Source organism: Lissotriton helveticus, chromosome 8, assembly GCF_964261635.1.
Source record: "Lissotriton helveticus chromosome 8, aLisHel1.1, whole genome shotgun sequence".
Lineage (NCBI taxonomy): Eukaryota > Metazoa > Chordata > Amphibia > Caudata > Salamandridae > Lissotriton > Lissotriton helveticus.
Genome location: NC_136069.1, coordinates 1715431286 through 1715445139, shown reverse-complemented (window position 1 = coordinate 1715445139; position 13854 = coordinate 1715431286).

Below are 13854 nucleotides of genomic sequence, written 5' to 3'. Positions count from 1 at the left end.
GTATTGATATTGTTGGGCCTCTGGACCCCAAGACAGCCATGGGCAACAGGTTCATCCTGGTCTTGGTGGATCATGCCACCCGGTACCCTGAAGCCATCCCTCTGAGGACAGTGACGGCCCCCGTGGTGGGGCGTGCACTAATGGGAATTTTCTCCGGAGTGGGGTTCCCTCTAGAGGTGGTGAGCGACAGGGGGACCAACTTTATATCCAAGTATATGAAGTCCCTTTGGCAAGAGTGTGGTGTAACCTACAAGTTCACCACACCTTACCATCCACAAGGAAATGGGTTGGTTGAAAGATTCAACCGAACCCTGAAGGGCATGATCATGGGCCTGGAAGGTCCAATGAGGCGTAAGTGGGACGTCCCCTTACCATGCCTGCTCTTTGCATACCGCGAGGTGCCACAGAAGTCTCTAGGGTTCAGCCCCTTTGAGCTGCTGTATGGCCACCCCGTGAGAGGACCACTGAGTTTGGTAAAGGAAGGCTGGGAGCAATCTCCCAGGAAACCTCCCCAGAATGTATATAGCTACATGCTGGCCTTCAGAAACCAAACCAGGCGCTTCAGACAACTTGCTGAGGCAAATCTGGAAGCAAGCCAGGAGGAGATGAAGCGGTGGTACGACCAGAATGCCACTCTGGTAGAGCTTCAGCCTGGACAGGAGGTGTATGTCTTGGCCCCAGTGGAACCCTGTGCACTTCAGGATAAGTGGACAGGCCCATTTGAGGTTGTGGAGCGCAAGAGCTCAGTGACATACTTGGTGGACATGAAGACGCCCAGGAGTCCTTTAAGGGTCTTACATGTCAACCGCCTCAAGCCCCACTTGAAAAGGTCCGAAGTGGGCATGCTGTTGGCCACTGATGATGGAATGGAAGAGGAGTCTGAGCCTCTTCCTGACCTCTTAGTGGCCTGTGAGAAAGATGGGTCAGTGGATGGAGTTAACCTCTCACCCACCCTGACCCCTGAGCAACAGGAAGACTGCCGCCAGTTGCTGGGGCAGTTTCCAGACCTGTTCTCCCTGGTTCCTAGTGTCACAGATTGGTGCGTCCATGATGTGGACACAGGAGACAGCTTACCTGTGAAGCATAAGGCTTACAGGGTAACTGACAGGGTCCGGGCCTGCATCAAGGAGGAGGTCTCCAAGATGCTTGCTCTTAGGGTGGTTGAGTCTTCCAGCAGTCCTTGGTCCAGCCCCGTGGTCTTGGTCCCAAAGGCTGCTGCGCCGGGAGCCACACCTGAACTCCGGTTCTGTGTGGACTACAGAGGACTCAATTCAGTCACCAAGACTGACGCGCACCCTATCCCCAGAGCTGATGAGCTCATTGATCGGCTAGGGGCTGCCCGGTTCCTCAGCACGTTTGATTTAACGTCTGGGTACTGGCAGATCGCCTTGACCGATGGGGCAAAGGAGAGGTCAGCATTCTCCACACCAGATGGGCATTTCCAGTTCCGGGTTATGCCATTTGGGATGAAGAATGCCCCTGCCACCTTTCAGAGGTTGGTCAACCAGGTGTTGGTCGGGCTGGATGAGTTCAGTGCCGCCTACCTGGATGACATCGCAGTGTTCAGTGGCACCTGGCCAGAACACCTGCGGCACCTCTGGGAAGTGTTGATGGCGCTGCGCAAGGCAGGCCTCACAATCAAGGCAAGCAAGTGCCAGATTGGGCAGGGTTCAGTGGTGTACTTGGGACACCAAGTGGGGAGTGGCAAGGTGGCACCCTTGCAACCCAAAATTGAGACCATCCTGGCTTGGGAACCCCCCAAGACCCAGACTGCAGTGAGAGCCTTCCTGGGGCTCACTGGGTATTACAGGAGGTTTGTCAAAGGCTATGGCACTATTGTGACCCCCTTGACAGAACTGACTTCTAAGAAGCAGCCCAGGAATGTGATTTGGACTGACACCTGTCAGAAGGCTTTTGACACCCTGAAGACTGCCATGTGCACGGCGCCCGTGCTCCTGGCTCCTGATTTCTCCAAGGAATTCATAGTGCAAACAGACGCTTCAGAGCATGGTGTAGGGGCTGTTCTCTCACAGATGACTGAGGAGGGCTGGGACCAACCCGTAGCCTTCATCAGTAGGAGGTTACTTCCACGGGAAAGTAGGTGGAGTGCAATAGAGCGAGAAGCATTTGCTGTGGTCTGGGCGCTGAAGAAGCTAAGACCCTACTTGTTTGGGTCTCACTTCCGGGTTCAGACGGACCACAGGCCCCTCAGATGGTTGATGCAAATGAGGGGTGAGAACCCAAAACTGTTGAGGTGGTCCATCTCCCTACAGGGTATGGACTTCACGGTGGAACACCGCCCTGGCACAGATCACGCCAACGCTGATGGTCTGTCCAGATTTTTCCGCCTTAGTGATGAGGAACTCCCTGGGGAAGGGTAGTTCTCCCCACATTTCAGCTGGAGGGGACACGTGTTAGACCTGGCACCTTGGCGTGAGTTTCCCTTCCACTTTTTGCTGTTGTGCCTCCAATGTTTTGATGGTGTCTGCTACTCAGGGCACTGCGCCACGGCCAACCCGTGCCGCAGTGCAAGTGCTCCCTACTGTAAAGTGTACATGTGATTGATGTCCATGATTGGTTCATTGGATTTACTGTTAGTCCCTAGTAAGGTGCACTAGGAGTGCCAGGGCTTGTGAATGCCAATACTGCTAGTGGGCCTGCAGCGCTGGTTGCGCCACCCACAGAAGCAGCCTTAAAATGTGTCTAGGGTCTGCCATTGCAGAACCTGCGTGCAGTCTGGTACTGTCACCCTGGCTGGGCAAGTGCACACACTTGCCAGCCCCTGAACCTTCCCTTAACTTCATATTAGTCACCCCTATAGTAGGCCTGAGGGCAGGGTGCATTGTAGTGTAAGGTAGAACATGCCCTGATGTGTGTGGCATGTTCTAATAGTGAATTACTACCAAATTCGTTTTTCACTATTGTAAGGCTACCTGTTCCCTTCTAGGCCAGATGGGCTGCTGGAATTATTACACTCTATAATCCCAGCAGGCTCAGGGAACCTGGTAGGAATTCGTGTTTAGTATGCCTGGACTCAGAATAATAAAATACTTCTTTTAGTAAAGTTTATTTTAATATCCTGTGTTTGCAAATGCTACTGTTAGAAAGTTAGCATTTGCTTGCCTAACCATTTCAGCCCGCCTCTGCTTGGATGTGGATCTGACTGTCTGGTGTGTGTGAGTGACAGGGCTGGGAGTTGACAGGTAGTGATTAGCAGGAGGACCCCTTAATGGGTGGTGGGAGTTTCCCCTGAATGATGCATCAGGCTGTGCCCCTGCCACCACAATGCTGGCTCCGCCCTCCTGGGGAGCGACTGATGACTCAGCCTGCACCTGGCCCAGGAAGGACCGAAGCTTGTAAACAAAGTGCTCAGGCCACTCCTGCCCTCTCAATGCCGGCTCCGCCCCCCTGGGGAGCGGCTGATGTGCCTGCCCTCACACTGAATGCAGAAGTCATAAGTACCCACAACAAGTACTCAGAGACTGGAGCAGTTATGCAGAGGCCCCCCTGGCTTGCTAGAACAAAAGAAACTGGGTATAAAAGTAGGAGCCCTGCTCCTTGTAAATTAGATCCTGTTTGTGCTACAAGAGAAACTCTGCCCGAAGAGAAGGACCTGGAAGGACTACAAGGAGGAGTGCTGACTCTGGCCTGTGTCTGGTGCCTTGCTGCCAAAGGAGAGGAAAGAAAAGACTACCAAAGACTTTTGCTTATTTGAACTTTGTGCCAAACTCTGCTGAAAGATCTCCAAGGGCTTGCCTGTGAACTTGCCCCCTGACCAGCGCTCCAGGAACAGTGAGCGCTACCCCCCTGAAGAAAAGCTGCTGCTGGCGTGTGCTGTGTGTCTCTACAGCGCCAAGGAAAGGAGAGTCGAGAGCGCTGTGCCTGCCGCCACGCTCTCTAAACAATTTGTGCAGCTGTGCCCCTTCCCCGACCACCGTGACTGTGGCCTGTTCGTGTGCCAGCCGCAAAGTAAGGATCAGCCCCGCGCTGGTTCGAGCGCCGTGACTGTCCGCGCTGAGCCGCCCTTGCAACGGAAAGGGAGGACCTGCCCGGTCCAAGCATCGCCGCCTGTGTGACCCCCGAGGTACAGGCTGCTCCGCAAAGACCGGCACTGCCAAGATTGTGCCCCTCGTGACTTGGGCGCTGAGACCCCCTGGCCCCCGCAGCTGGAAGTGACTCGCTGCGGAGCCGTGCCTGAATTGTGCCCCGCGCTCCGTGGAGTGCACCCCCCTCAGCCCCGCCTGCCTGCAGCTTCCCCCCTTCAGTGCGAGTGAGCCGGACTCCGGAGACTCCTGCCCCGCATCTGCACCGTCATCCCGGGTGCCCTGTTACCTGCGCTGAGACTCGCAGGCCGCCGCACCCTCCAGGAAGACAACGCGACGCGGGACAGATCCCCGGACAGCCGTCCGCTCCAAGACTTACCAGCAAGCCAAGGTACTGTGTTCTTTGACCTCGCGGTGTGAGCATCCTACGTCCTGAGCTCGCACCGCGCTCCCTGCTTCCCAGCGCGAGCCGCCCCTGAAACCAAGGCTCGCACTGTGCCAGATCGACGAGGCCCACGCGGGAAGCGTGAGCTTTAGCCGGCCGGGCCCGTTCTCCTCTCTGAGACGAGCGGAGACAGCGGAACGCGCATTGAGGCGCTACAAGACACTGAACCTTGCTGGAACCTGGGCAGAAGGCCCAAAAGATTGCTTATTGCTGAGAAAGAACTGTGACATTGATAAAAGAGTAACTGGAACCTGCTTTCAAAAAGTAACCAAGACTGTATTTACAAGCCTGCTTGAGATTTATATAAAGAGATATATTTTCACAAATACAGTTTGGTGTCATTGTGTGGTGGGTTGGTTGTGATGGTGTAATATTGCAAATGTTTAACCCTACATGCCCCAGAGATTAGCCTAAGACTGCTTAAGCCACACTACCTAGAGGGTAAGCAGAGGTTGTCTTGAAGGTAACCCTCAGCCCTGACGAGGAAGAGAGAGGCCCTGCTTGTCGCCAGTGTTGCACTGCGCCAACCAGAGACTCCCCCTTCCTACACACACCCTGGCACACTCAGTGCACTAGACTAGGGTCTGACAAGTTAACCAAATAGCCAAACATGGAACCACTGATTAATAAATCAATTTACAATAGGAAGCACTTGCACTGTGGCACTGGATAGCAGTGGCACAGTGCCCAAAGCATCTAAACACCAGCAAAAATACATGAGGCAGCAGCAAAAATAGAAGGGAGAGCCAAGCCAATGGTGCCAGGTCTAACAATGAACATGTGCTAAATTTGTAATCCTACTTTTGGATCTCACATACGACTCTTTGAATGGGGTTTAATTTTTAACATTTTGTATGTATTTTCTATTGATGAAATTATTAAGCGTGTATTGTGTTTTTCTGTCTTGCGTATGATCATGTTATTGATCAAATAATTAAATATTAATAATAGTTGGACAGAAAGGATGGAGAGATGAATGGGGGCCTGTTAGAATGGAACCAGCGCAGTGAAGAAAGGATGGAGAGATGAATGGGGGCCTGTTAGAATGGAACCAGCGCAGAGAAGAAAGGATGGAGAGATGAATGGGGAGCCTGTTAGAATGGAACCAGCACAGTGAAGAAAGGATGGAGAGATGAATGGGGGGGCCTGTTAGAATGGAACCAGCACAGTGAAGAAAGAATGGAGAGATGAATGAGAGCCTGTTAGAATGGAACCAGAGCAGTGAAGAGAGGATGGAGAGATGAATGGGGGGCCTGTTAGAATGGAACCAGCGCAGTGGAGAAAGGATGGAGAGATGAATGGGGGGGGTCTGTTATAATGGAACCAGCGCAGTGAAGAAAGGATGGAGAGATGGATGGGGGCCTGTTAGAATGGAACCAGCACTGTGAGGAAAGGATGGAGAGATGAATGGGAGCCTGTTAGAATGGAACCAGCACAGTGAAGAAAGGATGGAGAGATGAATGAGAGCCTGTTAGAATGGAATCAGCGCAGTGAAGAAAGGATGGAGAGATGAATGGGGGGCCTGTTAGAATGGAACCAGCGCAGTGGAGAAAGGATGGAGAGATGAATGGGGGGGGTCTGTTATAATGGAACCAGCGCAGTGGAGAAAGGATGGAGAGATGAATGGGGGGGTCTGTTAGAATGGAACCAGAGCAGTGAAGAGAGGATGGAGAGATGAATGGGGGGCCTGTTAGAATGGAACCAGCGCAGTGAAGAAAGGATGGAGAGATGAATGGGGGGCCTGTTAGAATGGAATCAGCGCAGTGAAGAAAGGATGGATAGATGAATGGGGGGCCTGTTAGAATGGAACCAGCGCAGTGAAGAGAGGATGGAGAGATGAATGGGAGCCTGTTAGAATGGAACCAGCACAGTGAAGAAAGGATGGAGAGATGAATGGGGGGCCTGTTAGAATGGAACCAGAGCAGTGAAGAGAGGATGGAGAGATGAATGGGGGGCCTGTTAGAATGGAACCAGCGCAGTGGAGAAAGGATGGAGAGATGAATGGGGGGTCTGTTATAATGGAACCAGCGCAGTGGAGAAAGGATGGAGAGATGAATGGGGGGGTCTGTTAGAATGGAACCAGAGCAGTGAAGAGAGGATGGAGAGATGAATGGGGGGCCTGTTAGAATGGAACCAGCGCAGTGAAGAAAGGATGGAGAGATGAATGGGGGGCCTGTTAGAATGGAATCAGCGCAGTGAAGAAAGGATGGATAGATGAATGGGGGGCCTGTTAGAATGGAACCAGCGCAGTGAAGAGAGGATGGAGAGATGAATGGGAGCCTGTTAGAATGGAACCAGCGCAGTGAAGAAAGGATGGAGGGATGAATGGGGGGCCTGTTAGAATGGAACCAGAGCAGTGAAGAGAGGATGGAGAGATGAATGGGAGGCCTGTTAGAATGGAACCAGAGCAGTGAAGAGAGGATGGAGAGATGAATGGGGGGTCTGTTAGAATGGAACCAGCGCAGTGAAGAAAGGATGGAGAGATGAATGAGAGCCTGTTAGAATGGAATCAGCGCAGTGAAGAAAGGATGGAGAGATGAATGGGGGGCCTGTTAGAATGGAACCAGAGCAGTGAAGAGAGGATGGAGAGATGAATGGGAGCCTGTTATAATGGAACCAGCGCAGTGAAAAGAGGATGGAGAGATGAATGAGAGCCTGTTAGAATGGAATCAGCGCAGTGAAGAAAGGATGGAGAGATGAATGGGGGGCCTGTTAGAATGGAACCAGCGCAGTGGAGAAAGGATGGAGAGATGAATGGGGGGGGTCTGTTATAATGGAACCAGCGCAGTGGAGAAAGGATGGAGAGATGAATGGGGGGGTCTGTTAGAATGGAACCAGAGCAGTGAAGAGAGGATGGAGAGATGAATGGGGGGCCTGTTAGAATGGAACCAGCGCAGTGAAGAAAGGATGGAGAGATGAATGGGGGGCCTGTTAGAATGGAATCAGCGCAGTGAAGAAAGGATGGATAGATGAATGGGGGGCCTGTTAGAATGGAACCAGCGCAGTGAAGAGAGGATGGAGAGATGAATGGGAGCCTGTTAGAATGGAACCAGCACAGTGAAGAAAGGATGGAGAGATGAATGGGGGGCCTGTTAGAATGGAACCAGAGCAGTGAAGAGAGGATGGAGAGATGAATGGGGGGCCTGTTAGAATGGAACCAGCGCAGTGGAGAAAGGATGGAGAGATGAATGGGGGGTCTGTTATAATGGAACCAGCGCAGTGGAGAAAGGATGGAGAGATGAATGGGGGGGTCTGTTAGAATGGAACCAGAGCAGTGAAGAGAGGATGGAGAGATGAATGGGGGGCCTGTTAGAATGGAACCAGCGCAGTGAAGAAAGGATGGAGAGATGAATGGGGGGCCTGTTAGAATGGAATCAGCGCAGTGAAGAAAGGATGGATAGATGAATGGGGGGCCTGTTAGAATGGAACCAGCGCAGTGAAGAGAGGATGGAGAGATGAATGGGAGCCTGTTAGAATGGAACCAGCGCAGTGAAGAAAGGATGGAGGGATGAATGGGGGGCCTGTTAGAATGGAACCAGAGCAGTGAAGAGAGGATGGAGAGATGAATGGGAGGCCTGTTAGAATGGAACCAGAGCAGTGAAGAGAGGATGGAGAGATGAATGGGGGGTCTGTTAGAATGGAACCAGCGCAGTGAAGAAAGGATGGAGAGATGAATGGGGGGCCTGTTAGAATGGAACCAGAGCAGTGAAGAAAGGATGGAGAGATGAATGGGGGGCCTGTTAGAATGGAACCAGAGCAGTGAAGAGAGGATGGAGAGATGAATGGGGGGCCTGTTAGAATGGAACCAGCACAGTGAAGAAAGGAACCCAATTGATTTGAGTCTCTGCAGCAAAATCCCGCTACACAATTACGGTCCACTGTAGTTTTGTTGTGCCCTGTATAACGATGAGTGCAGATCCTGTGCTTCTGCCTGGGGAAGGCCTGTTTGGTGGATGTCAAGTCATTATTCTCCCAGCTGTAGTCGTGTTTTTGTGCATATAAACCTCTTTCAATCTACTTTACAACGAGAGCACCATCGCACATTTGTCCATATGCAGATGGGAGTGTTGGGTCGTAGCCTGTAGAATAGGTTTGTTGTGGGCAATTTTAAGATCTCCAGGGTTTCGGCCAAACTGTATCAAGCAGCTGATATATCTTTGCGGTGGCAGCTGAGCTGTGGACAAGAAGGTCCTTTAAAATATTCAGAAGGCAAACTCTTCATAGGCAATGAGGATTTTAACCCTCGCTCTCAAGAGGACGATGGGTTTTATATGGAGCCTTAAAGCTGCAGACAAAGTCGATGCTCTCCTCTTCCTGTTTGCCATACTGGACACAGAGAGCCTAAGATATCCACCCAACAGCTCCAGGGATGAATGCAGAACAGGGGTGCAATCTGGACGCTAGAATACCCTCTGGAGGTAAATGCAGCATGCTGAGTGAGTGAGTGAGTGAGTGAGTGAGTGAGTGAGTGAATGAGTGAGTGAAACAGTGCGAGGGCAGAAGAATGTGTTAACTCAGATACCCATGATGCTTTTGCGCATCTTGGGTTGAGAGATATTTATGAGGACAGGGAGCACCAGATGCCTCTTTCAGGGGACCACAGAGAGGAGGTGGCATTGGGCAATGGCATCAAAATGACTGGAGCACACCATCATGAAGGTGAGAAGATCTGAGGGCAGAAGCTGAAGCATCCTAACCATGAGCGGAACATGGATGGAATTGAGATTGAAATTCTAATTAGAGGAAGCCATTTTTAGGGCAGTCTCTGTAAAATAACGTACTGAGGTTGGCAGCTGAAGGATGGCACTAAATTTGAAAACTTTATATGACTGAGACAACCATTGAAGGACCAAGTCATACAATGTACGACCCAGGAGCTGAGAAGCATGGCTGCTGCAGAGAAACGGGGGAAGTCCCGACCACTGCGTCAGAAGCTGAAGCCACCAAGGTGGTATTTGTTATCCCTTTCATTCAGAGCTCTGGTGCTCTACTGATACCTGCTAGCCTGAGGGGCAGATTTACTGCAGGTGACATAATCTTGCCCAGAAGAAACAAAGATCTGGTGATGGGCAGAGACACATGAGAATAGATGAAACACATCTGTGGCATCCGCGGGTGAAATCAACCAAGAGAACTGAGAAGAAGCAGGCAACCGGTGCCTGGAAGTGGAGTAAACGCCTGAGACGATCAGACGTTTCCTCTGATCCCCCCAAACCATGATCCCTAAGTGTTGTCATCCTGACAACACTTCTTGAGATTCTGCCGATTTCCCTCATAAGAGTCTCACCCTCCAATGCACCTTGCTGCCGAGTACAGCTGGAGACAGCTGTGCTGGCTGCAGAATCAGAAATTGAAAGTTGGGCCCGAGGGCGTGACCGGGGCAAGGACTGAACAAGATTTATAGCCAGAGTCTAATTATGACTTCTAGATGATACGCTTCTGTTGTCAAAGAGACGTTTACTTAAGGCTGTTACATTAGATAGCATTTGCTCTACTTAGCCATGTGTGCCCATGTTCATTTATATACATATATCTCCCTAGTGAAGATAGAAATGCATTCTATGCTGCTCTGTTCCCCAGGGTCACAGATTGTGCAGGAGGCACAACGGTGCTGGGAGAAGACGTCAATAGCTTTGAACAGCGGCCTAGATAGATTGTTTGACACGTCTGGTACTCCACACCCCCCTGATTCACTGACGGGGGCATGGTGGACTGTGGGTTCTGTGATGTCTGGCAGACGCAACATCCCTATGAGAGGGACTACAAGTTATATTCACATTTACACTGTAAAATTGATTTTTTCCCCCATTATCCAGAGAAATTCTTTCAGTTGTCCAGGATAGCAAAGTAGGTTCAGGGGCCTATTCTGACCACTCCCTGGTCACTGCCTCATCAGCCAGGCACTAAACAATCAAGAGAAAAAGTGTCTAAGGGAAAATGTTTAAAGACCTACCCAGGGTGAAGTCCCCTACTCAATGAATTAAAAACAAAAAACACACTGGGGGTCTGTATCAGAGCCTGTCGTGCTCCAGAAGTAAACGAACACTCCTACCTAAGTCAGTGGGCGTTACTGTGGCTATGTACCATTAGCTTACTCACAAAGTACCAAAATAAGCAACCAGTATGGTGGGATTCACTACAATTGTCGAATAGACCCATACAGAGAAAGACTGGATTTCCATCAACGTCAGATGTAGATCATGTATTCTCATTTGGTCATCCAAATAGGAATGGTATGTCTCATGATCATTGAGACTGGTCCATAACCCATACTCTTCTGGGTCACATCTCCAAATGTCGTGAAGACCATGAGTGCAATGATCGTGATGGAGTCCGGTGCAGTGCAAAAATTATAAAGTGTGGTGACATTAAAAAAGGATAGAAGATGAATACAACAACCTTTAATATAACTTGATCCCTCCCTTACTAAAAACAAGAACAGTGCAGAGATGCAGTCTAACCATATGACTGCATGTATCGGGCCAACATGTTTCAGCCTGAAGGGAACCAAATCCCGCGGCTTTCTTCAGGGCCACAGTCCTTAACGTTTGCTACTGCATATCAAAAACGTGAAATGTAACTAAACCAATCAAAGGATACAAGTGTGTCATATGTATTTCTCTCAATCCTCTGTATCAACCAGTATCGTTTGTATCTGTTCACAAAAGAAATCAGAGATATAACATGAATCCCAAAATAAGGTTGCCTTATGGTCAAAGTCCCAAGTAGGTGACCGCTATTTTTAACTAACTATGTACTGACCTGCGTTGTACAGGGAGTATACCTCACCTCTCCTGGAACCTTGCTCAGGATAAAATGAGGCCCGCTCTGTAAAAGGTAAAGGAGGGGATGAAAGAGAAGCAGTAGGCTAATGTATCCTAGTCTACTACTAACTACCTTGACTGATACCCTTCAAATCTTAACACCTTTTAGAGCGTTTACTAGGTCTTAAGCAGAAGGAGGACAAGACCCTATCCCGGGGAACAGTCCCAAGCACCCATCTCAGTGCATACATTACTTCGTAAGAGCAATAGATCTAACTGCTCTTAGGTTCATACTGAGCAAAGTAAGGTTCGACGTCGAAGATGTCTACGGGGGCCCCGTCGACGAAGGTCCCGTCGACGAAGGTTCCGTCGACGATGGTTCCGTCGACGAAGGTCCCCTCGACGAAGATCCCGTCGACGAAGATCCCGTCGACGATGGTTCCGTCGACGATGGTTCCGTCGACGATGGTTCCGTCGACGAAAGTCCCGTCGACGATGGGGAGGCAACGAGGACAGGGGTGAGGCCATTTAAAAAGGGTGTACAAAGAGGTGGAGCCCTCCTTGGTGCGTTTGCGTTTTTACAAAATGATGATAAAACGTCATATGTTACATACCCCCAATGTCGAAAGCGCACTGTTTATAAGTCGCAATCGCCTCTTGTTTACCGCGCGGGGTGACGATGTTCTCTGTGGCCTGATCTGAGTGAAAACACGGCCAAACCCCTCTCGCGAGAGTGACGTACCGGACTACAAAAATGCGTCATCACGCGCACCCTTGTAGTTCTAAGGCCAGCTTTAGACAGACTGCCGGAATAATGCAGTAACAAGCGGATTGCCCGATCTATTATGCGAAACCAATCTCACTGTGTCTTTATGCAAGTATGATATGAGGGACGTGTGGCTGACAAGGGGTGTCTACTAAAAAGTGACGCCATAACCCCCATTTTAGTAGTTCTAATCCACTGTCAATTCCCAAAACCCTTATTGAACCCTGACCCAACGTGTGGCCGACAAAGCATTTCTCATGAAGCAAGACACCATCATCGCTGCTGTCCAATACATAGAACTATATTAATTGAAAATAGTACTGTGATCAGTCAATGAAACAGTCCTCTATTCACAACAAATAGGGTGTGTGGCCAGGCAGACAGAAAATCCTGTTAGAAATTACAGTGGGGCCTTTAAGACGAGAGTACCCAGGCACATTGCGTTTCAAACGGCTGTCATAGAGGTCTGCGGTCTTTACTTTGAAGAGAATAGATGTTCGTATAGTACATTAGGGTATTCAACAAAAGTTGTCTTGTTATGTTATATGCATTTGTAGAGCGCAGCGGTTACCCTGGGGTGTCTTGGCGCTTAAACAATCGAATCGCAGGAAGGCGTGCAGTCCCAAATTGCTAAAAGGTAAAACAAAAACCTGTTTTCGATGCCTTCCTGACTGACATCAGGCCGGGGAGGCTCGACTATGGAATGGGGGCTCGTTTCAGGCCCTGGAGGTGCAGGTAACAAAGCGTCTACCTCCCCGGTTGACTGTTTCAAAGGGAGGTGCTGTCACCGTCTTTACTCCTAATGAGCGGAAAGTTCTCTTCTGGACATACCGGCTAAAACGGTGTCTCAGGTGCTCTGTTCGTCCTCCCTGAGGGGCTTTGAAGGCAGTACAAAGGAATATAACCCTCACCCTTTGCCTTACTGGCAGCCAGTGAAGCTTCCTGGTTTATTTTTTTACTGATGTGAATTTCGGGGTACCAGTGATCAGCCTGGCTGCGGCATTCTGCAGAAATTGCAGTTTATTCATGTTTTGCGAAGGGAGTTACTGTCCCACACTTGCTCCTACAAGAGGCGTAGCGTCGGATTGGTAACGCGGGCACTCGGGCAATGCCCGAGGGGCCGGTGTTCGAGTTCCAGCTTTGGGCTGCTTTTTTGAGCAGTATGGGGGCTGATTTGGGTGGTTTCTGCATTGTTCGGATACCGCCAGCGGGGCAGAGGTGTCACTCCCTTTCTCACACTGGGCCAGCCATTAATGTATGCATATTGAGTGGGGGCAGGGGGCCTGAGCAGAAGTAGCCTCACGTGTTATCAGGTACGTTTCATCAGTGTAAACTAATGTGTGGATTCTTTTAGTCCCCCTCCCCTTTTTTTAAATAAAATGATGCTGAAGCAGAGATTTGAGGAAAGGTATTATGCAAATGTAGACCGATTTCTTTTTTTTTTTGCGTGCCCGGGCTGATTTTTAATCCCAATCCAACCCTGAAGAGGCAGATCAAAGACAAAAAAAGAAGAGCTTGAATCTACAATTGAAGTGCACCCCTTGTGCGCAAGTAGCGGCGACCCTGGAACATACGTGTTTTGTTCAGCGTGGGAAGCGAGCTGGAGCATCCTGGTGGTGAGACGTGAGGAAAATGCTATTTTTACAGCAAAAATACTAAGAGAAAGGGGGCAAAGCAAATCGTATCCTGGCCTACAAATGAAAAGCTGCCAAATATTTAACCATATGAGAAACAAGCATTTGCAATGCAATAGGTCTAGCATTTGCAAAAGTTAGAGCTATTGGTGTTGTAAATGACAATGTCTTTTACCCATGTGTTTTGTTTTGGAGTGGAGTG